This window comes from Physeter macrocephalus, chromosome 10 (assembly GCF_002837175.3).
Source record: "Physeter macrocephalus isolate SW-GA chromosome 10, ASM283717v5, whole genome shotgun sequence".
Lineage (NCBI taxonomy): Eukaryota > Metazoa > Chordata > Mammalia > Artiodactyla > Physeteridae > Physeter > Physeter macrocephalus.
Genome location: NC_041223.1, coordinates 87,670,816 through 87,697,101, shown reverse-complemented (window position 1 = coordinate 87,697,101; position 26,286 = coordinate 87,670,816). Strand labels below are relative to the sequence as shown.

General features: G+C 38.2%; 2 long non-coding RNA genes across 4 annotated transcripts in view; one reads left to right on the top strand and one right to left on the bottom strand.

The window, feature by feature from the left end:
• LOC129392481 (uncharacterized) overlaps positions 1–26,286 on the top strand; it is a 460,125-nt gene that overhangs the window by 245,217 nt on the left and 188,622 nt on the right. The gene's annotated exons all lie outside the window — the stretch shown is intronic.
• LOC114486996 (uncharacterized) overlaps positions 17,226–26,286 on the bottom strand; it is a 28,281-nt gene continuing 19,220 nt past the window's right edge. Inside the window, exons 2-3 of the long non-coding RNA XR_003681562.2 lie at positions 20,379–20,477; positions 17,226–18,412 (exon numbers count right to left, since the gene is read on the bottom strand). This is a non-coding gene — a long non-coding RNA (uncharacterized lncRNA). The remainder of the gene's footprint in view (positions 18,413–20,378; positions 20,478–26,286) is intronic.

The window sequence follows — 26,286 nt, the reverse complement described above, 5'->3', positions numbered from 1 at the left end:
GTGTTTCTGAATTATGATTTTCTCAGGGTATATGCCCAGTAGTGGGATTGCTGGGCCATATGGTAGTTCTGTTTTTAGTTTTTTAAGGAACCTCCATACTGTTTTCCATAGTGGCTGTATCAATTTACATTCTCACCAACAGTGCATGAGGGTTCCATTTTTTCCACACCCTCTCCAACATTTATTGTTTGTAGCTTTTTTGGTGATGGCCATTCTGAGTGGTATGAGATTTCTATAAAGGAATGTTTAAAATATATTTTAATATTTATATTTAAAGAGTATGAATGTTTAAAATGTATTTATATGTGTTATAAAATTGCGTGTTCATATGCCTCATTTTTTTATAACAATTTGTACAAAATTTATGTTCATTTGTTTTCATGCCTAACAATATTGAATACAAGTGCACATTTCATTACATCTTATAAACATTGAAAATTACTCATTAAATTGTTTCTGGTAGTACTGGCAGACTGAGCTAATGTGTTTGCATTCTTCCTAACCTAAAATCCTTAAACTTTCAGAAAATTTATTTAAAAAATTAACATGTAGCAGCACTGATGTTAAAATAAGCAAACCATTAGCAGACAAGTCTTTGGTAGAAGTTCCTGAAAATAAAAAAGCAGATGCCTTTGGGATCTCAGAGAAACAAGAGAAGAGAAAAACACAGCTCAAAACAATTGGGAAAACTATTGCAGAAAGAGGAAACAATGCCAAGGATATTTCAAGCTTAGAGTCAACACATACAAAGACATGTGATGAGTGTGGAGGAGTTATCAACCGAAACACTGCTTGTGAGTTTGCACTTCCATCCCTTAGATTTCTCTCTAAATGAACTAATGTGTCTGGAGTGAGCACCTAGAATGAATGCTTTGGTCTGAGAGAGAAGTAGAAAGAAAGTACATCTTCTCAGCAGGGAAACAGTTTAAATTACTCTCCATCCCCACCCTGAGTTAAAGACCCTTTTGTTTTAGGACTCAGGATGCTGGTCTATAGCCCTTCTATAGGCATGCTCAGTGTAAATTCACAGAGACAGCATTCTTCCTTCCTGTTGTACAGGGGAGGGAGGCCTGTTGTGCAGCCAGAAAGTTACAAGGGCCAAAGACAAGGTACCCATACCTGTTAACCATGCAAATTGACATGGTCCTTCTTTCATAAATGTGCACCACCAACCAAGGTTCATCAGACATTTGAAGAAAACTAATAGCATTTTCCTTTCAACATTGAATTGCCTTGGCATCTTTGTAGAAAATCAATTGACTTTATTTCTCAACTCTCTGTTATGTTCCATTGATCTTTATACATCTACCCTTTCACCAATACCAAACTATCCTGATAACTGTGACTTGAAATCATGTAGATTAGGTGCTCAACTTTGTTCTGCTTTAAAAATATCCTTTGGCTAGGAATTATGCATTTCCTTACAAATTTTAAAAATCAGCTTGTTAATTTCTATAAAATGTCTGCTGGAATATTTTATTGGGAATGCATTGAATCTATAAACCACTTTGGGACGAATGCACCTATATTGAGTCTTTCAATCCATGAACATGCTGTATCTCTTCATTTCTTTAGATCTTTTTAAATTTTCTCAATAATGTTCTATAGTTTTCACTGTAGACGTTTTGGGCTCCTTTGGTTAAATTTATTCCTAGATATTTTATGATTTAGATGTTATCATAAATCAAGCTGATTGCCTTTTTACTGCTAGTGTAGAAAAATACAATTGATTAACAAAATACATTTAACATTATCTTACATGTTTGCATATCTAATGTATTAATTTGAGTAATTGTTTTTGGAATTTTTTCCATGTACAATCATAGGGATATAGAGACAATATTATTTTTTCCGTCTGTTCTTTGTGTTTTTACTTTCATTTTCTTTTTTTTTTATATAGCTTTATTGCAATTTCTAGGACATTAACTACAATTTGACAAGAAATGGTGCATGTAGGTGTCTTTAGCTTTTTCCTATACAAGGCATTCGGAGGCAATTTTTCACTGTTGACTACTACCTTAGTTGCAGATGTTTTATATGCCCTCTATCAGAATGAGAAAGTTTCCTGCTACTCTTAGTTTGTTGAGGGTTTTTGTATGATTGGGTATTAATTTTTTTTAATTTTATTCAATTGAAATGGTTATATTATCTTCCTTATTTTGTTATTATGGTGAATTGCATCCAATAATTTTTGAATTTTAAGCCAATCTTACACTCATGGTGTAAACCCTACTTGGTTATATTGTATATATATTTGCCTATACACTCCATTGATCAACTGGGTTTGCTAATATTTACTTCAGGATTTTTGCATCTGTGTTTAGCAGAGATACTCGTCTATACGTTTTCTGTGTGAAGTCTTCAGCAGGTTTGGTATTAGAGTTTTGCGTGCCATATAAAATGAGTTGGGCAGCATTCTCTATTTTTTTTAAATAAAAAGCTTTATCTCTGTTTTTAGCAGTTTAGCTAAAGGTTGATCAATTTTGTTGATCTTGGCAAAGAAATATTTTTGGCTTTCTTAATTTTCTCTATTGTCTGTTTTCTATTTTAGTAATTTCTACTTTTATCATTATTATTTCCTTCCCTCTACAGTTGACCCTTGAACAATGTGGATTTGAACTGTACAGATCCATTTATACAGGGATATTTTTCAATAGTAAAGACTACAGAACTACACCACCAGTGGTTGGTTGAAACCTGGGGTGTGGAGGAATGGCAGATATGGAGAGTTCACTATAAGTTATACGCAGATTAATCCCCATATTGTTCAAGGGTCAACTGTATTTATTTTGGATATATTTTACCCTTCTTTTCATAGATTCTTAAGGTGAAAGCATAAGACCTTGTCTTAGACACTTCTTTATTTTTTTTTCTAAAATAAGCATTCTACACACTGCTTTAGCTGCATCCCACAAATTGACATGCTAACTTTTCATTACTGTTCAATTAAAAATATTTTCTAATTTGTCTTGTGATTTCTTCATTGATGCTCAGTGAGCATCTTTATGACTGTTATTTTGAACTCTCTTTTGCTTAAATTCCTTATCTCCATTTCATTAAGATGGATTCCTGGAGATTAATCTTGTTCTTTTGTTTGGGATATATTCCCTTATTTCTTCATTTCCATTGACTCTGTTGGTTTCTGTGCATTAGATGAAATAGCCACCTGTCTCCATCTTGACAGACTGGTCTCTTGGAGATGAACCTCGTCAATCAGCCCAGCTTGAGCTCCAGGTTGCTTCTCAAACCTTTGTGATTGTCAAAGTCATAGTCTGTTTTTAGTGACTCCCAGTATTTGAAGTTGTGCCAAAGGGATGATCACAGACAGCAGCTAGATGCAGTCTGATTGGAAGCTGGACCCTCAGACAGCAGCTAAGAAAGTGTGCAGTCAAATCCCTTCCAGGGAGAAACTGGGAGATGAGTGTTTGCCTGCTTCCTCTGCATTGAGCCTAGGCTTATAGCCATGGGGAGTGTGCCTGTGCGCATTTGAAAACTGCTTCTTCTCTTGCTATAGTCTTGTGGGACTCATGAATTCAAGTCTTGTTGCATGTCAGAGCTAGGGGATTTGGGGGTCCGTCCCTTGGAAAGCAGCCATGAAAATTGAGGTGCTAGATGTGTGGACAGGTTCCTTCCAGGGAGATGCTGATGACTTGGTTTTGTTGTTGGAACATGACAGAAGTGCCCACTGGCTCTGGGAAGGCTTGCAGTCAGTACCCAGAGGCTGCTAAAAAGAAGCAGGATCCCCAGGCAGTAGCTTGTGAACTCTGCAGTCAAACTCCATCCAGGCAAGAACTGGGAGATGGGTGTGTTTGTTGTCTCCCTCTGTGCTTAGCCCTGCTGGGAAAGCCTGATCACTCACTTCACCTGTTAGCTACTGCGTCTTCACTTGCTGCAGTCTTGTGCGTTCATGAACACAAGCCCCATTGGCTTTCAGAAGTAGGTAATTTAGGGGCCTGTCTCCCCTGTGGCAGCCTTAAGAGTTGGGGCACTAGATGTGTGGTCTAAATCCTATGGTACTTAGGAGAAACTGGGAATAAGGGTCCTCTCCCAACTGTAGGCCACTGTGCCAGGGGTGGGGTTTTTGTGAGAGTGTGTCTCAGTCTTTTCTGCCAGGTTTTTTTTTTTTTTTGCGGTACACGGGCCTCTCACTGTTGTGGCCTTTCCCGTCGCGGAGCACAGGCTCCGGACGCGCAGGCTCAGCGGCCACGGCTCACGGGCCCAGCCGCTCCGCGGCGTGTGGGGCAGGCTCAGCGGCCACGGCTCACGGGCCCAGCCGCTCCGCGGCATGTGGGATCCTCCCGGACCGGGGCGCGAACCCGGTTCCCCTGCATCGGCAGGCGGACTCTCAACCACTGCGCCACCAGGGAAGCCCCTCCTGCCAGTTTTGATGTGGGTATTTTCTGAGTCACCCGATGTGTGGGAGTCATTCATTAATTTCCAGATTTCTCTCAAAGGAAGTTGCTCCATGTGTAGCTGTATATTTGGTGTATCTGTGAGAAGAGGGAAATTCAGGAGACTCTTAGGTTGCCATCTTGGTCCAGAGTCTCCTTTACCACTTCTTGTAATGCAGGTCTGTGGGAGACAGTTTTTTTTTATTTTTTTCTGAAAATGTCTGTATTTTGTTTACCTGATGGACAAATATGTCACTACTTTTTCCCCCTAATTTAATTGCCTGCACTGTCCCTCCCACCTCAGGGCAAAGCCACAAAGAAAGGGGGAGGAAAATTCTGGTTGCTTCTCCAATTTTGCCTACCTTCCACAGTATACCTGCTTTTGTTTATCCTTTAGAATCCGTAGTTGTTTTTTGTATTTGCCCAGAGTTTATGTTTGTTATCAGCATAAACCAGAGGGTGGGTCTGAATAGGGGTTATATCACTATACCAGAGACAAAATTCTTTTCTTAGTCTTTGTATCTACAACAGTAGCATAGTAATTTTTGCGTGCTTGCTACTTTTTAACATGTTTTTAAATGAAATTTATTGGAAAAGATGATTAGTTGAAATGTATACCATATAAAAGAGTGATACAGAGTTATATATTGAAATGTAATTATCTCTAAAAATATTGAGTAACATAAGCCAGTATAATTTGCTTTAAAACAGAAACAGAAGAGAAAAAATGTATATTTGAGTGTTTATATCTATTTTTAAATTTTAGAATAATTTTAATACCATGTAAGACAAATATCTTCTCATTATTCTTCTCTTTATCATTTTTTTCTTGAAGATATTATATAAAGAAGCTGAAAGGAGTTCTGTTTCACTGTTTAGGTAACAGGACATAAATGAGTTTTTATTGCCCAGGTCCTACTATGATATGATTCTTTGACCTTCGGTTGCTTAAATAATGTTATTAATAGCATGAAAGTCTGTTTTTGCCCATTGCCAGTCATGAACTTCATGATAAGAATCTGGGACAATTATAGAATTTACAACTTTGGCCAAAACCTATGTGGCCTCAAATTGAAGAGGAGAGTTAAAGCCAAAGAAAAATGACAGATGTCTTTCAAGCTGTTGACTTGTGCTCAAATAATGGTAGATTCGAAGCCAGCTCAGCATTTCCCAGAGCGTGATATTTCATCACGGCTCTGTCAGCACAGCTTGATCAATGTCTTCAAGGGAAATGTGGAGACAAACGGATGATTAACTTCAAGTATTTGTCACTGAGACCAAGCTTGGAGCAATTCTGGGTAGTGCGATGGATGTCACAGAGAAGCCTCTGTATCTTCCAGTCAAATGGAGTAACTGTGAAAGTATTTAATAGTATAGGAGACTCCTCATTGCTCACCTTCAACTTCCCTGAATTTTCCTGGGCAATGTTAATATTCTGCAGTGCCAAATGCATGGCCAAAAAAAGGAGAGTTAGGGGCACAGAGGACAAAGGAAAGACACACTCGGTTCAACTTACCTCTTTGTTTGGATTTTCCAGAGACCATTTTCTCTTCCTCCATAATTTTACAAGATAAAACACGTACATGTATATAGGTGGGAAACATGCATATGGTGGAGCAAACTTAGGATTTGGATTCAGAAGACCTGGGTCTGGTCCAAGTTCTGCCGCTCACTAGATGTGAGACCTTCAGCAAGTTACCAATCTACATGTTCCAAGTTTCATTATTCTCACCAGTAAAATCGGAATAACAAAGCCTGATTCATAGGATTTTATAAGGCTTACATGCAAGTACCTGGCACATAGCAGGAAAGGCCTTATAAATGTTTAAAAGAAAAAACACAGATAAATGTATATTTGTACATGTATACATTTATGTGGAAGGAAAGCCAGGGGATTCCTGTCTAATATAAGTCAAGCCAAGAAGAGGCTACTTGCAGTACTAGTTTTACTAATAAAATTCAAATAGTAAACAATCACAATTTTATTATACATATATATATGTATATATATATAAAAAGGTATTTTTGGTGGAGTGTTTCTTCACTGTTAGGCAAATGCCACATTAATTAGTACTCTAGCAGAAAGAGTGTCAAAACTAATGGTTTTTGTTCTATTTAGAAAGCATGCTGCTTTCTGGCTAGACTTTTCCATCCTTCAGGAGTAATCAGTTGACTTTTTAAATAGTACAATATGATAATGACATTTATAAACCATAATTCTTTAAATAAATAATCTTCAACTATGTTCAGTGATTAAAAAATATTACTTGATATATACTTGATAAGATGACTAGTTTTTTGGGTTTTTTTTTTGATAACACAGCCTGAGTGGCACCTGGTATCTACATTTCATTTAGCTCTTTTCCTCATGGCTTGTGGGCTGCACCTCTGCTGAGAGAGCTTTTTCCTGGGACACATATTTGATCTAGAGCTGGGTGAAGGACAAAGATCAGAGCTGTTCAACCACATTCATGGCAGAGAAAATTCCCTGCATTTTAAATAATCATCTTTTATAGCTCAAACTCCCATTCGTTGATTAAATCTTAAAGTCAATGTTCTTAAATAGCTTAGTGCTTAGTGTAAAACTCCAATATGTTTTCTAAAAACATGGTCTTTCTTAATTTCATCCACATGCTGAGAGTCCTGATTTTCTGGCAAAGTTGGCTTGAATGTTCTGTGAGATGCAGACTGAGGAAAGTTCAGTTCTGAAAGTAGAGGTTTTGGGAATCAGAGCTTTCAGCTCCTTGTTCAATTTCACATAAACTTTCTAAGTGGCAGTGTTTGGGCATCACCCACATCTGCTGCCTTCAGTGACGCTTTTGTACTTCCTTGTCTCCCTGGAAGAGTTTGAAAATATGAAAATCTGTAACTGCATTCTTGGGAAAATATTTTTACTATAAAGGTCAAGCCCAGTCCCTTCAAATCATATGTTTATATTTTTTTAAAAATCTTTGTTTAATAAACTACTTAAGCCTATATTTCTTTCCTTCTGTAACACCATTCTTACTCTAAAAACAATTAAGAAACCTCCTTGAATGTATTATAATGTATATATGCATATATACAAATATACATACATGTATAAATATATGTCTATATAAATTTCATACATATTTTATACATATTTATACATACATGTATATATGTGCATGTATAAAGCTCTCTGTATGACTTAACATGTATGTGTGTAGAAGAAGATATTAAAACATGTATGTGTGTAGAAGAAGATGAAGATGTGTGTGTAGATGTGTGTAGAAGATGACTTAACATGTATGTGTGTAGAAGATATTAAAACATGTATGTGTGTAGAAGAAGATATTAACATGTATGTGTGTAGAAGAAAGATATTTCCTTTCCTGTCAGCTGAAGCCCCAGTGCAAAATGTTGAATTCCAAGCACAAACTCTGTATGAACAATTGTCAATTGTCCCAGTAGATTTGTACTAGCAGAAAGACAAATATATTTGTTGGGTCAATCAAATAAGATTTCCTTTTGCAAATAATATGGAGGGAAGTTGGTACAGTCAGCAGTGGTCCTCAGGACATTTATGGAGGTGTTAGCTTCCAGATGTCAGCAGGGTTGACAGTAGTGGAGCGCAACGTCTGAGTCAGCGAGAGCCCTTCAGAATCTCAGGAGGCACAACGGCCAACCCCATTCCCCAAGTCAGCATTCTACATGTCGTGTGTTTGAGGCTGGGGCATGTCTACAAACTATACCTAAGGCATCTGGATGTGTGTTGAGAGGACCACCTCTTCTGAGTTAGCTGTATTTACCTCATAAATCTCAGGCTTATACAATATATAAGGTGATTGCTGGGAAAAGCAGAGAGCAGAACCCTGGGGCATGAACACATCTCTCATTTATTACCCTTGTCCTTTCCTGGCTGAATAAGTCCTGTCCAGGTAAGCTCCTGAGCTTGAGGCTATAGAACAGGAAACAGGGCTGGTTCCCCAGAGCTCTCCGGAAGCTGTGTGAACAGAATCATAGACCGGCCATGGGGTATTCTTCAGCCACCAACGAGGCTATACTGGGTTGTTCTACTCTTTCCTTAACTTGATGGCTTATTCCAGAGTTGCACTAATTATTTTCTTCAGGTTTCTGGACATTGTTTGTGGGAGTAATTCAGAGTCCTGTGCCCTAGTAGGACGGAGAAATATCTAACACCTTACTCTCTTTCTCCATTCCCTCACGGTCCAAGGAAGTTTATCCAGTTAGGACAAGGAGTTTGCAGTCTCGTCGGCATTCTCAGAGTTCAAGGGAAGTGAAGAGCCACAGCACAGATAATTTTTAAAATAAGATAGTTGACAACCATCCCAGTAGTCTTCAAATTTTACCTTAATTCTTCGTTTGGCTAGTGTTGGCAGTTAAGGGATTGACTATTTAAAATAGATAATGAGAGTAGAAATGCCTTCCTGTATCAGATGGATAGCTTCTTCAGACAGTATTGAAGAAATAAAAGTACTTTTGGATAAATCTGAGACCTAAACTTTTAACAAAAATTCAAAATGGTGTAGAATCGAATAACTATGTAACTACGTACAACCTCGATATTTTTACAGTTTTAGACGTAGCTAGCGGTCTGTGTTCCTCAGTACAGCACCCAGTGGCACGATACCTGCACGGATTTCCAAGGCAGCTTCCTGGCACGAGCGCTGCCTTGCCTTCTCAATATTACTCCTATTTCTAGGCATTCTCACTTGCTGATGTGCTTCTTGGACTCTTCTTCCTTCCAAGTAATTTCCTTTCACATTTCAACCTCTGAGTGTCTCACACCGGTTGGTTGTTCATTATCCATACCAAATAGGTCAGTGAGTATCTGTACTCTTCCACTGGAGCGAGTCAAGCTACAAGGCATAGGAAGAAAGGGAAAGGGAAAACCTGAGACAAGCTGGCATGGACACTCTGCCTTTGTATGCATTGTCTTTTAGACACTCAACATGGGTCTAAACACTAAATGGGCCAAAGACTGTTAATATTTCAAAAGATTCCCAGCTTTTTCAATATCTTCTACTTCTAAAATATTATTAAAAAGCAACTGAAGGGCAGTGATTCACATGGTTTTCCCTCTCTTCTTTTGCAACGACAGTTTTTTGCAGGGCTGGTTAAAGGTAGAGTGGAAAAAAGAGGAAGGTTTCTTTATGAGGCTTCTGGGCTTTGCCAGTGCCTACCTACTGTGTGATTTTGATCAGCTGTATAAAATCTCATCTATAAAATGTGACATTGCTGTTCCTCAGGATTACAGAGTCAATGAGTAGTTTGTGATCTTCTACTTTGTGCTGTATTCTGGCGTTGGAGCAATGAACAAAAGAGATAAAGGCTCTGGCCTCGAGGTGCTTACATTTCAGTGAGAAGAGCAGGATATAAATAAATAAGTAAAATATATAATTCATCAGACGACGATAAGCCCTTGAGAGAAAAATTAATTGAGAAGTGGGGAAAGAAGTGGGAGGTTTGTGTGATGACAAATACCCATATCAGAGATGCCTTCTCTGAAATTATGATCAGGGGATATTTGAGCAGAGATCATGGGAAGTAAAGCAGCAAAGGAATTCTTTCCCTCTCTATCGATAAACTAATGTTATGTCACTAGAATGTGGCTCCCCTGAGTCAGAAATTTTTGTCTGTTTTGTTTATTGCTGTATTTCCAGCACCTAGAATAGTATCTGATATTCAGAGAAAGTATCAATACCTAAAGAGTTGGTAAATAAATGAATAAGCCAGTAAACTGGGAATAAGTAACCAGTGAGTTAGGAGGAGAGCAGAGCAATTGTCCTGGAGCCCACATGAAGAAAGTGTTTGAAGGAGGCTGTGATAAACTGTGTCAAATGCCGCTCATAGATTGGATAAGACGAGTGGCGACAATAGCACTCTTGTGGTAGAATTCCTGAGCTTGTACACTTCTCTCCATCCTGCAACACCCCAGGTTGAGTGCTGACAGCTTCCCTTTCGCTTTCCCCAGGGCAGTGCTACAGCTTAAGTTTGTCCTCTTTCCCTAGCCTGCAGATTTGGGCTGGCTTTCTTTGCTTGCTCTCTAGCCTTCTGCCAAAGTTCCCTCTAGCCGCCACTGGGAGCCTGCACAGGGGGCAGGGAGGAGAGGTGGGTGGGTGACTCACATGAGGTATTGGGGTGCCCATGGCCAGTTGGGAGGATTCACAGGAGAGGTGCCCCAGAGACTTGTGGGAGGACTTTTTGTTGGAGTCCATGGCCTGGTTAGTAGGACCCATGTGCCTTTCGTGCCCTCAGAGAATCTTATCTGCCACTCTCCCAGCCTCTCCCTGCCCCCTAATCATACAGCTCAAGGCTCAGCCCCCTGGATGGGGTCAGAGGGAAAAGGCAGCGTCCTGCACAGCTGGGAGAGACAGGTGCTCACGCTGACAAGGTCACTGTCCCCTGCGTGAGACAGGGTTATTGGGGGTGAAGAGGACAAGGAATTAAGAGGCCAAGATTTGGGGAGTGTCAGTGAAATATCTTAGCATCCATGGATATTGTAATAATAAATATTAAAGCATAGTGTCAGTGGGTAAGATATTAAGCCAGGTGTTACAATCTTCTAGGAATGAGCTGAGACTCAGTGGCCTGGATGGCTGTAGATGACTGCATCCAAGTGGGGTATATTAGTTTCCTATTGCTGCTGTAAAGAAGTACCACAAACTTGTGATTCTGGAAGTCAGAATTCCAAAATCACTGGGCTAATGTCCAAGTGTCAGCAGGGCTGGTTCCTTCTGGAGGCTCTGAATGAAGGATCTATTTCTGGGTCTTTTTCAGCTTTCAGTGGCTTCCTGTATTCCTTGCCTTGTGTCTCCTTCCGTCTTCAAAACATGTCATTCAAATCTCTGCTTCTATTGTCACACTACCTTCTCCTCTTCTTTTCTCAGATCTCCCTCTGTCTCCCTCTTATAAGGATATTTGTTACTACATTTAAGGTGTACCTGACATGGATAATCCAGGATACACTCCCCATATAAGATCTTTAACTTACATCTGCGAAGACTTTACCATGTAAGATAATATTCACGGGTTCCAGGGATTAGGACCTGGATATTTTGGGAGTCCAATACCCAGCCCACCATGCGATGGTTTAGACTGATGCAGTGGGCTTCAAAGGAGCCTGGAGAGAAGTTTAATGGTCTGGAAGCAGCTATATGGAGTAAGGAAGAAGAACATTCCTACATGTTAAAAGGCAAGGAGAGGACACAGGCTCCATTTGAGAGGGATCGAGGAGAAGCAGTGGCATCAGGGAATCATCAAGTTTCCACTGAAGCAAGAAAGTGGAGGGAATTTTCAGAAAAGAGGTTCAAAATAGAGATTTTGCTGATAATAGACCTTGAACACTGAACATAAGGGAAGTGTTTGGGGAGAGGGAGTGTGTGAGACTGGGTCAGATTTAGAGATAGGCTCTACTTGCTCTGGTTATAAAATGTTATTGAAAAATCTGGGGCCAATCTAACATTTTTTTTTCCATATTGGTGATTTAGTGCATTTGTCTGAATGTCCTCAATTCCCTCCCTCCCCCGCCACATCATTAAAGTCCAGGGGCAGCTTTACTAAATGTAGCTTGGCGTTGACTACACTGAGCCATGTTTTGCCAGTGCTCAATTCAATATTCAATATGTAGATAGAAGAAAAAAATTTTTTATTGTACTTAAAATTTTTGTTTTGTTCAATTGTTTTATTTGCCTTCTTTAGGTGTTTCAGTTATACCCAAATGAGCTTTGTTTGTGTATTCTCTTTATCTTCCGCTTTTAAAAAATTTCTTTTTATCTTTATCTCTTTTTCATAAGAGTAACTTCTTTCTCTTCTCTCCTCTATTTCTCTTACTTTGCTTTATATTTGTGTATTCTTGCGTTTCTTCGAATTTAGTCTTCATTTCCAACTTTTCATTTTCTTCTTTTATTCATGAGTTCTATTAGCTTTCTTTCTTTCTTTTTTTTTTTTTTTTTTTAATATTTATTTATTTATTTTGCCTGCACCGGGTCTTAGTTGTGGTGCATGAGATCTTTAGTTAGGGCTTGCAGGCTTCTTAGTTGCAGCACACATGTGGGATCTAGTTCCCGGACCAGGGGTTGAACCCAGGCCCCCTGCATTGGGAGTACAGAGTCTTAACCACTGGACCACCAGAGAAGTCCCAAGTTCTGTTAGCTTTCAAAAAAATTTATAGCCTTCTGTTGTCCAGTCATGTCATCTGAGATGTTCGCATCTTGACTTATGCTGTCCTTTGAGAGCTTTGATAATTTTCTTAGTTTCTTTATCCCTTTCTGAAATAATATGCTACTTTCATTTTCTTTGTAGTCATGGTTTGTTAGTGTTTTTCATTATCTGTTGTGAGATAATTTGGATTTTTTTCATCTTTAACTTTATGTCTTTATATGGGTTTTGATTGTAATCTTATTTTTTATTTATTTCACATGTTTAAATGAGATTGCGTTTCCTGGATTTTAGGGAAGATGTTTCTGTACAGAAGGCATGGATGGGTAGAAGTAGCTTTTCCCCTTCAGAGTTCAAGAGCTTTTCTTTTTCCCTCCCTCCCTCCCTCCCTCCCTCCCTTCCTTCCTTCCTTCCTTCCTCTTTCTCCCTCCTTTAGTTCTATCTGTCTATCTGTCTATCTATCTATCTATCTATCTATCTATCTATCCATCCATCTATCTAATGTTTTAGCCACTTATACATCTCCCAGGGCTTAGCCTGATCTGATTCAGGTAAGTTTCCTGCCTCTGTATCTATATGGTCCAGAACTCTACCAGCCTTGCTTTTTGAGCTGGTGATCTCACTGTTAAGCATTCTAGTTTGCTGGCACAGTACTCTGTGCTCTCTTGGTTTCTTCTGCCAGACAGTATCTGAACTCTGTTTCTCCTTGTGACCCCCAGTGTTCTCCCTTTTCTCAGTGTGACTTCTGCTTCTGCAGTTTTACTTTAGTGTGAATCTTTGCTTTTAAAAGGGAAGACTTATTGGATATTTTTGCATTCCACTGGTGATTCAGCCTCTTTTGCATTATTTGAATTTCTTACGTTCTTCTTAGTGGTGTCCTGGAGTTTTTGTGCACTAACTTCTTATTTGGAGCCTAAGAGGACTTCTGCAAAGTTCGTTTATTGTTCTCAGATTTATTCACATAGGGTTCCATTCAGTGTTTCTGTGTTCCTCTCCTTATGGGGGTGAGTATTTAATTGGTGATTACTCTGTTCTGTGGCTTATAACATCTCTCCATATTTTTTTCTCATCACCGTTAACACTGGATAACTGTTGGTGCTAGAAGAGCTGTGCTGTTGTTGCACCACCTGAATGGTTCCTTATTATCTCACTTTATTGAAGGTATCATTGGCTGTTATATTATTTTCTTGGAGTGTCTTAATTGTTCTTTTAGTAATATTTTTTGAAAGAAGGAATTTGAGAAGACGATAAAAAATTTTACTACACTCCTTTCACTGCCTCCAGAAGCCTGTCTTTGCACATTCTTTTCTGGATGTTTGAAGGATCTTCTTTTTGCTTCTAGTGTTATGAAATTTCACTGTGGTACTTTGTGGACTCTCTCAAACGGGACACTCAGGTCCTTCTGCACCTTGAAAATGTCTTGAATGATGTTATTGGTTTCTTCTCTCTATTCTCTCAGCTTTTTATTTCTGGAACATCTATTATTTGGATATTGAATCTACTGAAGGTTTTCTACTATTTTTCACTTATTCCCCTATTTTCCATTTTCTTATCTTTTTGGCATACTTTCTAGAAAATTTCCTTCTTCTAAACTATCCACTGAGTTTTTCATGTCTACTTTTTTTTGTAAACTCTGAAAGCTATTACTTTTTGTTTTCTGAATATTTCTTTATATAGCATCCTATGTATAGGATGTGGGTTCATGGATGCAATAACTTATTTCTCTCAGAATGTTAATAGTAGTTGAGATTTATTATCTTTTCAAAGTCCTCTCCTCCCTACATAGTTCTTATTTGTTTTTCTTTTAGCCCAAATTACTCTTTTCCTGTTTTGGCTGGTTTTTGCCTTTGATTTTACAGGCTTTTAAAAATGTGTAGTAATCCTTGGCTGAGAGCTCATATTTAAAATTAAAACAGTGAAAAGTTGACTGGAAGCTCTGAGTGTATGGGTGGGGCTTATCAATTTCGAACTTTATTGTGGGATATTTGTTTGAGGAGTGTTTGCTGTCCATATCATAGACACTTACTCCTGAGCTAGTCGGAGTGCCTGAGGATTTTTTTCCATTCACCTGCCTGGATGATATGCATGTAGCTGCCAGAGTTTGGGGAGCAGGGTGAGAGAACAGGGTGAAGCTTTCCATATTCAGTACACAGCTTTGTACTTAATTCCTCTGAATGTGTGGAATCTCCCAGGGTGGGAGAATTTTGATACTATCTCAGAGGATAAAAAATCTATATCCTGTAAGGTGCAAATACGAATCACAATGACATACCCATGAGGATGACTAAATGAACAAGACAGACAATAGCAAGTTTTTGTGAGGATGTGAAGTTGGAGATATCATGCATTGCTGGTGGGATGTAAAATTGTGCAGCCACTTTTGAAAACAGTCTGTTGGTTTTTAAAAATGATAAACAGAATTACCACATGTCATAGGAATTTCACTCCTAGGTATCTACCAAAGGGAAATAAAACATATGTTTGTACAAAAGCATGTACACACATATTCACAGCAGCTTTGTTCATAATAGCCCCAAAGTGGAAACAACTCAAATGTCCATCAATGGAAAAGTGGGTAAACAAAATGTGATATATACGGACAATGGAATGCTATTCTGCAATACAAAGGAATGAAGTACTGCTACATACTGCAGCATGGATCAGTTAAAAGTGTTATGCTAAGTGAAAGAAGCTTCATAAAAGGGCATATATTGGATTAATTAATGTATATTAAATGCCTAGATTAGGTAAATACATAAGGACAGAAAGCTCAATTAATCTTAATTTAAAATTTAATAAATTTTAATTAATTTGATTAATGATTTCTTGAGCTGGGAGGAATGGGGGATTGGGTAGTCGTTAGTGAGTCTGGGGCTTCTTTTGGGGTAATTAAGAAGTTCTAAAATTGATCGTAATGACAGTTACACAATTCTATGAGTATACTATAAACTATTGAATTATATACTTTAAATGGGTAAATTGTATGATATGTGAATTATATCACAATAAAGCTGTCACAAAATATAACCATAGTTCTCTGTCAGTGAAAGAGAGAAACAGTAACCTCGAGCCTTTGAATAGAGAAGATCTGGGTCTTAATGCTTTTAAAGCAAATTTTCAACCAATTCTTATGCTTTTAGTGTTCATTTATTTCATTTCCAAAAATACTTTCTTCTGCCAATTATTCAGGTGTTTAGGGATCTATGTTTAAATGAGATTGCTTCTTAAACTTTTCATACCAGCGGTTTCAGATTCAGCTTTCTCAGTGTGCTAAATTAGTTAACATTTTTCCATCTGCCTTCCAACATGTAAAATAGTTGCTCTGTTTTCTTCTCTTACTCTGTTTGTTGTAATAGGTTTATACCTTAAAAGACTCTTCACTGAAGTTTTAATCAAATTTTAGGAGGAAGTAAAAATACTACATGTGTTTACTCAACAAACTTTATCTGGTGGTCAATAGGCTACGTTTGTTTGATTTTAAAAATTCATATTAGAAGGAAGTTTGAATTCTTAACATTTATCTGCTTTCACATCTGGGAATATTCTGATATATGTTCAACTGTCATGAGTGGCACTGGTAGTTTATAAGCAGTCAGGCAAGATGGCTTAGTGGCATTTTTAAAGTTCTTTGTTCCCTCTTTTTACTGATACCTGCATGGCTCAACAATTTTACCAGAACAGAGTACAATTGGATATATTCCCACAAGTTGCTGTTTGAGGGTTAACATAAAAATATATAAATTATTAACTAATTTACTGAATTACTTACTAATTTACTAAAATGACTAGCTAACAAGTAAAAACACTTAAAATTGCCTTTTTAAGTAACTCAAAAAATCCTAGCAAGCTACATTAATGCACATATTCATACATTTATATACTGAGTAATTAGCTTTTGGTTTCAAGTGCTCTCTTCCTCTGATTAGCACTAAAATTCTTCTTTCTTAACTATCTGTGGTAATAATTTCCATTCTGACATGCACTATATTGTGTACAAAACCTCCTGTTTAAATTTTAAAAGACTGTGGATGTAATTTTTAAGGCTTTCTTTTTACGTTCTCAAGTTTGAGAGTTTTCCTTGCCTCTATTTGTGAGGTACACACTGGAGAGAAGACTAAGATAAGTATCCAAATCATGTTTCTATACTGTGTGCTTCTATTTTTGTGACTATTTCATCTCAAAGTATTTTTTCCCTGGTTTTGTTAATACAATCTTCTCAATTCTTGGTATTTATAGATACCTGTGTATTGCTACCTATGTATTTTTTATCAGTCATAACTCATATTTAATTTCAGAATTGCCTCATTTTAGAATCAAAAATCCAACAGAACCTTTGTTAAAAGCTAAAATTCTCAATTTCCTTCCTCAAAATCTATTAGATAATGAGAAGAAAGAAGTTTAAATAGTTATACAAAAATTGAATTTGAGGGAACCAGGTCGAGTAGCAAAATTCATGCAAACTTTGGTAGTTGCTTTTAGAAAGAATCACGGAGTAGTTTTTATTAAGTTTAGGAAAGATTATTATTGAAATGTCTTTAAGATAAAATGGTAAAGTTAAGGATAAGTGATTATTTGTATGTAAGGGTCATAGAGGGATGGCAACGATTCTTTTTATCTGTATTATAATACAGGAACAAAGCCTCTCTATAGAACGTCTTTTACATACTTAGAACAAATAATGAAAATTACTTTTGACTGTAATGCAAAATTCATATTTGGAATTCACTACTGTTTGGTTGTAATTGAGACAGATTCTTCATATGAGTTTTTAAAAAGTTGACCAATATTTGTTCAGCAATCACCTTTTGCAGTTATACATTGTTGTTCCTGTAGCTCTCTAGATGTACACAATCTTGTGTCATGCAGAAATAATTATTCTGAACAAATGAAACCCATGCCCAGAAGAACCTAAAGTCTAGTTTTAGCATATTAGGATAAGAACAATCAAATTTCATGGTTCAGGGATAACCTAATTTCTGCATAGTCGAGAAAGAAACTGCTTCTCCAAGGACAGCTTCAAGCATTTAATGGTCAGGTGTTTTGTGGAGCTTGTCTTCCTGAACTATACGGATTAGGCTGCCAGGTGGAACTGTTGTCTCACCTTCTGTAATAAATATACTTTCATAAACAAGTAGTTTGAGTCCTAAACTTGTATAAAACCTTTGAGGTGGTTATAGCTACTATGTGAAAAGATGTATATTTACAACACAGTCTCCAAAATGCCTATTTATTAAACTCTCATTAAAAATCAGAACTCCTTTTTTAAACATTTATTACTCCCATTAGGGACTTCCCTTGTGGCCAGTGGTTGAGCTCCACGCTCCCAATGTAGGGGCCCCGGGTTCCATCCCTGGTCAGGGAACTAGATCCCGCATGCCGCAAATAAAGATTCCGCATGCTATCCCTCGTGCCGCAACTAAGACCCGGCGCAGCCAAATAAATAAATATTAAAAAAAAAATTCAGAGAAGAAAGATTAACATGTGAGGGATAAGGTAGAGAAAGATCCAAAGAAAGGCTGGGAATCTGGGTATCTAGCACAGGAATAGGTGGAAGATTAAATAAAAGGTGTTTCAGGTAGAGAGAAGAAATGCAGAAAAGGGAGTGTCAGAAATTGAGCATGGTAGGTACAGGGCACATAATTCTCAGACCCCAGGACAAAGAAAATGTGATGAAAATAAAATTGTTGGTCTTCCCTGGTGGCGCAGTGGTTGGGAGTCTGCCTGCCGATGCAGGGGACGCGGGTTCGTGCCCCGGTCCGGGAGGATCCCACATGCCGCCGAGCGGCTGGGCCCGTGAGCCATGGCCGCTGGGCCTGCGCGTCCGGTTAGCCTGTGCTCCGCAACGGGAGAGGCCACAGCAGTGAGAGGCCCGCGTACTGCAAAAAAAAAAAAAAAAAAAAAAGAAAGAAAAAAAAAGAAAAGAAAATTGTTAATCCTGTGTTTAACCAGGGCACACTAGATCACATAGAGTAACCATGCCATGGATGGTCAGACACTGCTAATTCCTTGCCATTGCCATTGGTCCCTCCTTTTGGTGCCTAATGATGCCACACTATTCTGACATCATGTAGAAACTGCCTCCCTGACTTTGGTGTTTGTTACTGCCATTGTCTCTGGAGATGTTTCCTGATGATTCCTATGAATGGCCATGTTGTGCTTGGAGCATTTAGCCTGTGGTAGCTGAACAACTGCCCCCAAAGGTATGCACATTTTAACCCTTGGAACCTGTGAATGTTACTTTGTATGACAAGATTGACTTTATAGATTTGATTAAGTTAAGCATCTTCAGAAAGGGAACTTATACTTGATTGTCTAGGTGAACATATATATGTAATCACGAGTGTAGTTATAAGAAGGAGGCAGAAGCAGACGTGATGACGGAAGAGGAGAAGGCAAAATGATGAACGAAAGTAGCAGTTGGAGTTGTGTAGCTAGCCACCACCAGAAGCTGGAAGAGGCAAGGAATGGATTCTTTTTGGAACCTCCAGAAGGAATCAAGGTGTTGACACCTTGATTTTAGACTTACGAGGCCATTTCAGACTTCTGGCCTCCAGAACTGCAAGAGAATAAACTTCCATTGTTTGCGCTAAGTTTGTAGTCATTTGTCACAGCAGCAACAGAAAATGAACGCAGAGTCAAAGCTTCCCAACTTGGCCAAAGTATTTTAAAATATAGGAATAGTACAAGTAATTGCTGAGTTAAGTAAACAAGACTGTTATCTGTGACTGGAGACAGTGAAGGAGTCTGAGGAATTACTGATATGGCTGTTGAAATTGCTTTGATGAAGGCAGAGAATTTGCAAAGAGGCCTATGAGCTGGGTACTAAACTTAGCTGAGAAGGTGGAGATGGATCTGTATAAAACGATGAACAGAAGGTTAGGAGACTAGCAGATGACAAATTAATGGTCTGTAGTAATAGTATTTGTCTACTAAATGGAGAGCAATGCAAGAAAGTAATGATCATGTGAGAGGGCTGTCGGGGTCATGGATCATCAAGTCCTAAGTTCAGTGATTTTAAAGAAATAAAGAGAAATAAAAACCCTTTAGAAAAAAAGAGACATTTACCAAAAGAGGTAAAGGGATACCATCCAGAACACTGAGGATGGAGGCTGTTGGTAGGGGTGATAGGGAGAAAATTATGGAGAAAACTAGGCAAGGTGTGATGAGAGAAAATTCAGACTGAGTTACAAGTGGTAAGATGTTGGTCAGACAGAGAAAGAGAAATATCGTATGATATCGCTTATATGCAGAATTTAAAAAATGATATAAATGAACTTATTTAGAAAACAGAAACAGACTCACAGACTTACAGATCAAACTTATGGTTGCCGGGGGGGAGTGTCGAGAGGAGGGATAGTTAGGGATTTTGGGATGGACATGTACACACTGCTATATTTAAACTAGATAACCAACAAGGACCTACTGTACAGCATAGGGAACTCTGCTCAATATTATGTAACAACCTAAATGGGAAAATAATTTGAAAAAGAAGAGATACATCTATATGTATAACTGAATCAATTTGCTGTACACCTGAAACTAACACGACATTGTAAATCAACCATACTCCAATGAAAAATAAAAAGTTAAAAAAAAGAAAAAACATTTCTTCCATTGAAGGCAAAAGAAAGAAAAAAAGATGTTGGTGTTTACAGGAGAAAATGGGAGAATAGGAGTGTTACAGTGAAAAGGAATGATGATGAAATGACAGGAAGATGATTCTTTGTGGACTAAGACCACAAGAATTGAGAGCCAAGGTGCCATGTCCCGAGAGGTAGTGTGAAGTCTGTGCGTAGGTGCATGAGTAGTAAGACTTTTATGGGTGCACGGCCACACACTTACGGGGTCATTGACAGTGTCCTCGCTTCTGGCAGCCGTGTGGAGGAGCAGGTCTCTGTTCACAAGTCAGTGGCATTCTGTGATATCCAGTGAGTAGGTGTGCTATGGAAATGGAAATAGCTTCTAGTATACTTCTTCTAGAAAACCTTCTGTTCACTTATGTTTATGAAATTATGCTTAAAAACTTAAACTAAATCACAGCATCATTTGTTTTCTCCGTAAGCCTTCCTGTTATGATTTTGTTTATGACTGGAAAATGTAAACTGTCTTTCTAATAATACATGCCTTATTGATTCAGTCACTATTTATTTGTTGCTGAAATTGAAATGTCCTGGCCAGTGGAAAAATATTAGTTCTAACTTTCACTCTGCTGTAACTGTGACTCTAAATCCCAATCGTATATTGGACCCTCAGGATGGAAATGCATAATGACTTTATTTTATTTTATATTTTTTATAGTAAGGATTTACTATGTTTGCTTATAAGAACAGCAGTTCTGGTGCAGGAATATGCCCTGCTGTGATGGAATTCCATAGTCATATTAAATCCAGGTGCGGTAAAGTGTCATAAGGCTTTCCCAGACACCTTATCAAAAGTGGAAAGCACATACATTCACAGTCCTGACTCTTTAACATTCCATCAGAATGTAGGTGTAAATGCCCATACCTCTCCTGCCTTGCATTAGTTACCTCTGCTTGGATGCATAATTTCAACAGCGCATAATTGTTAGTAACTTGATTCCCAAATCACATGTAATTTCCAAGAATTTAAAACTACACAATAAAATAAGCAAATGCTCCCATTTTTATTTTTATTCCTTTTCTCCTCTGAGGTCAGCAAGCCTATAGATCTAAAAGCAAAAAGAGTAAAATGCGATATGATATGATATAAATATATTAATACAATTCAATGTCTAGTAAATGTCTTTAGTAAAACATTTGGCAAATATGTTACCAAAAATGAGAAAAGTGTCCAGGACATGTTTTATGAATTGTTTGGGAAATATGGTAGTGGCCCAGTACCCAATGAATCTATACGAAATTATTCAGTTGCTAAGGTAAGCAGTTTTACATTTATCCTTCTCTTTCCACGTTTTCTTTGGCAACTCTGCTAAAAAGCGATACTCATTTTGTTTTATGAGATTTTTCTACTATAAATTACTGTATCAATCTTTTTGTTAAGTTAGCCAAATATCTGTTTTAAATCCTCAGATATCGATAAATTATGATTCTATCCAGGCGTCTCGTACTTTAAAACACATTAGGTTTCTATATATTACTTCTCTACCAACCTACATGAGAAGGCTAATTATTTAAAATTTTAGGATGATTATTTCACCTGGTATAGTAATTCACAGAAGTGGAGTATCATCTTTTATTTTTTCTATTATTTTACTAGCTGCTGTAGGTACCCAGCCTCCTACTCAACACGTAGACAATCATCTTACTCTAATCAGTCAATAAGTTCATCACAGAAGATCAACTATTCGATAGATTTTGACTATGAATTGAGTATAGAGACTTTTACATGGACTTAGCTAAGTTAATAGAATATTTCCCACAAAGCTTTTGGATTCCAGCTCTGAATGTGTAGTTGGGGTGATGGGATAGTCTATTGACCTACTGGTCTATGGTCTTAATTTTGTCCCCTCCCAAATTCATATTTTGAAGCCCCAGTTCCCAGTGTGATTGTAGTTGGAGATAGGGCTGTTAGGAGAGAATTAAGATTAAATGAGGTCACAAGGTGGGGTCCTAACCCGATACAATTGATGGCCTTATAAGAGGAAGAAAGAACTCTCTCCTCTCTCCCTCTCTCCACTTGCTCAGAGAAAAGACTGTGTGAGGACTGCAGCGAAAAGGCACCTGTCCACAAGCCAGAAGGAGAGCTCAGCAGAAACCAAATTCTGCCAGACCTTGATCTGGAACTTCAACCTCCAGAACCGTGAGAAAAAAATTCCTGTTGTTTATGCCACCTAGCCTGTGGGTTTTGTTATGGCAGTCTGACACATGACCCATGCTCATTAGTCCCAAGATTTTGTAGGTATAGTTGGTGACTGGTATGATCTGGTTGACACAGACTGAAATAAAATTGACAGTGAAAGTGGTCTTTCAATTGTGAAATCTCCCAGCAATTTAAATTATTGATCTTACTACAAATTTTTATGTCTAATTTATATCGAAGTGATACTATAATTAAAATAAACTTACAGTTTAGTTCTGGGCTGTTCACATATTGCTCTACTCCGCTGGGAGTCAGGATTGTGTGGGAACTGAGGTGAGACTCTGCTTTGTCAGGATCGTGTAGCCACACTCTAAATGGAATCAGCCACCTTGGCTCAGATCCATTTACTCTTATGTATTACGAGTGACTCAATTTAATTGAAAACCACCACCAGACATTGTTATTAGATAAAGTTATGAAATGATGTGCTGTAGCAGCAGGGACTTATAGGTCTTGTGTGCAATAAAAAATTTTAATGAAAAGGGCATTTAAAGATTACTGTTAGAGTATATCATGTAGTCCATGATTAAAACATTAAATTATTTTTACATAATGAACCAAGGTAAATGCAAGGTCTGGGATTTTAAAATGACAACCAAAGAAAGCAAATGAGCTTAAATTTTACTAACAACATATTGTAGCATAAAATAAACAAATATGCCTGGTGATGACTATGTAGTGCACGCCATTGAAGAACTAAATTTTTTGTCTGACAAGCCAAAAATAAGGCAGATATTTAGAAATAGGGCATGATTTCTCCCTGCTATAGACTCTGAGATGCTTGAAGATTTGGTATCTATAAGAGATCCCCAAAATATATGAGATGTATTGGGCCAATGTGGTAGACAGCGCAGTAACCATTCCACTGCAGGGGTCAGTCTCTAACCATCGTCACCTCTTTCTTCTGACCAGTGATTTTAGTTGTGGGAGCAGCTTGGCTCCACTAGAATGTAAGCTGTATGAAGGCAGGATTTTTTACTGTTTTGTGCACTGATGTATCCCTAAAGCTTAGAACAGTGACAGGCCTATGGCAGATACTCAATAAATGATTGTTGCTGAAAGAATGAGGGGCACAGAAAGAGAGGGGAAAAAAAGAGAAAAGGGGAAAAAGGAAGGAAAGAAGGGAGAGGGGGAGGGAGGGAAAGAAAAAGGGGGGAAAGAAGGAAAGACAGAATAGATGCAGGAAGGAAGAAAAGGAGGAAAGGAAAGGAAGGACAAAGTGTGGCTCAAGAGGAGAGGATTGCTTGGGGTTCCTGGAATCAGTCCATTGATTTCTCTTTATTACTGTCTCCCTACTTGACTTGAGCAAGGACCATTGCTGTCTTGCTTTTGGCAGCCATTCTAGGTTCATAAAGACAAGCAGCCATAGAAAGGAATTGACCTCATGTATGGTGAAATAAAGAAACAGAAAAAAACCTGAGTTCTTTTTTCTCTTTTTCAGTTTTACTGGGATATAATTGACACATATCACCAAATAAGTTTAAGGCGAACAGCATAATGGTTTGAATTGCATATATATTGTGAAATAATTTCTGCAATAAACTTAGTTAGCATCTGTAATCTCATATAGATACAATGAAAAATCAAAAAAATTTTTTTCTTGTAATGAGATCTTTCAGGATTTATTCTGTTAAATTTCATACATGTCATACAGTATTAACTATAGTCACCATGTTGTACATTACATCTCTAGTACTTATTTATCTTGTAACTAGACGCTTGTACCTTTTGACCGTCTTCCTCCAATTCTGTCTCTCCCCACACTGTGTCTTTGGTAATCACAAATCTGATCTCTTTTCCTATGAGGTTTTGTTTGTTTGTTTGGTTGGTTTTTTTAGACACCACATATAAGAGAGATCATGCAGTATTTGTCTCTCTCTGTCGGACTTATTTCACTTAACATAATGCCCTCAAGGTCCGTCCGTGTTGTTGTAAATGACAGGATTTCCTCATTTTTTTATGGCTGAATAATATTCCATTGTGTACGTATACCACAGCTTCTTTATCCATTCATCCATTGACGGACACTTAGGATATTTTCATACTTTGGCTATTGTAAATAATGCTGCTATGAACATGGGGGTTGCAGGTATCTTTTTGAGATATTCTTTCCCAAATTCTTTCTTTTGAGTATATTCCCAGAAGTGGAATTTCTGGGTCATATGGTAGACTTATTTGTAATTTTTTGAGGATCCTCCATATAGTTTTCCATAGTGGCTGTACCAACTTATAGTCTCATCAAGAGTATACAAGGGTTCCCTTTTCTCCACATCCTCACCAGCGTTTGTCATTTTGATGATGGCTATTCTAACAGATCTGAAGTGATATCTCGTTGTGGTTTTGATTTACATTTCCCTAATGACTGGTGATGTTGAGCATCTTCTCATGTACCTGTTGGCCATTTGTATGTCTTCTTTGGAAAAATGTCTATTCAGGCCTTTTGCCCATTTTTAAGGGGATTATTTGCTTTTTGCTATTGAGTTGTATGAGTTCCTTATATTTTTTTAGATATTAACCCCTTGTCAGATATATGGTTTGCAAATATTTTTTTCCCATTCTGTAGGTTATGTTTTCACTCTGTGGTTTGTTTCTTTTGTTGTGCAGAAGCCTTTTAGCTTGATGTCATCCCACTTGTTTATTTTTCATTTTGTTGCCTGTGCTTCAGGTATAAAATCTGTAAAAATTAAACAGAAACTCCAATTTATTAAGTAGAGTTGAGAGAGTAGAAGGGAGAGCTCTCATGCTCTGCAATGACAGAGCCCAGTGGGAAGAAGAAAGACTCCACTTCTTTCCTGGTAAGGGCTCAGCCAATGAAAAGCCACGGACTCTGTTTCCTACAGCCCTCCCAACTTCCTTTTCCCCTCTATCAAAGTGTTCTCCTTCCCTTGCTGTGCAGAGACTTGCAGGTGGCTCGCCACGGGTGCAGACCCTGAATTGTAATTCTCTGCAGATGCTGAGAATAAACCCGTCTTTACTAGGGAAATATCTGGCGGTCTATTTGTTTTAAGTGAACATTTTGGTGGCCTACAAGGGGACCAGTGAAAATGCCAGATATCTCTGGGGCTGGTGAGGAAACAGGTGCGGTACCCACGTTGAGCCCAATGTCAGTCACTGCTCTCTCACTTGCCCTGAGGTTTGAAGTTACATCTTTCTCCTGGATCCGAGCTCATGCCCTCTGTGTTTGAAGCTCACCAGGTTTTATTCAGGATCTATTTTAATGGTTTGTCTTTCCTGCTAAGGCCTTGTTCTGTATGCAAGTACTCCTTTGGCACTTCTGTCTGATTTTGAGATCAGACTGTTTCACCGAAGGTGGTTAGCCTTCAGCCCATTCCCTTTGGAACAGGGGTTGTTTCTTTGGAACTGTGCCTGATTTTCAGCCTTCAGTCTATTTCTTTGGGAAGGGCTGTCCTCTGGAGACTGTCCTCCTCTGGGACCAAGCTGTCTCCATGGGACTGGCTGGGATTAGCTTGCAAGCTGTTTGAACTGAGCTGTTTGTGCTGAGAGGTGTTTAAGCTGTGGGAAAATTGTTCTTTACTCTAGAGAAAAACCTCTGAGAAATGGGATCCCAGTTATCTAAGTATTTTGAGGGTGCACCTCCTGCAAGGATTCCAGCTGATTTTATATTTAAAAACCATGGTTTTTCCTTTTGCACATTTCTAATGAAATGGACTGATCTGACGAAAGGCAATTTAGAATATCAGTGGCCATTATTAGGAACTTCTAAAATCCCCAAACTTTAGTTTCTTAAAACTAAATTGGATATCAATAGCTCAAAAATGTCCAGAATTGAGTGGAATGCTTAAGTTCGTTCCCAATGTGATTAAGAGTCTGAAATTGCCTCTCTGCAAAATAAGATTTTAAGATTAACTGAGGCAAACAAATGATTAAAGAAAGGTCGAAGGGCCCCAAA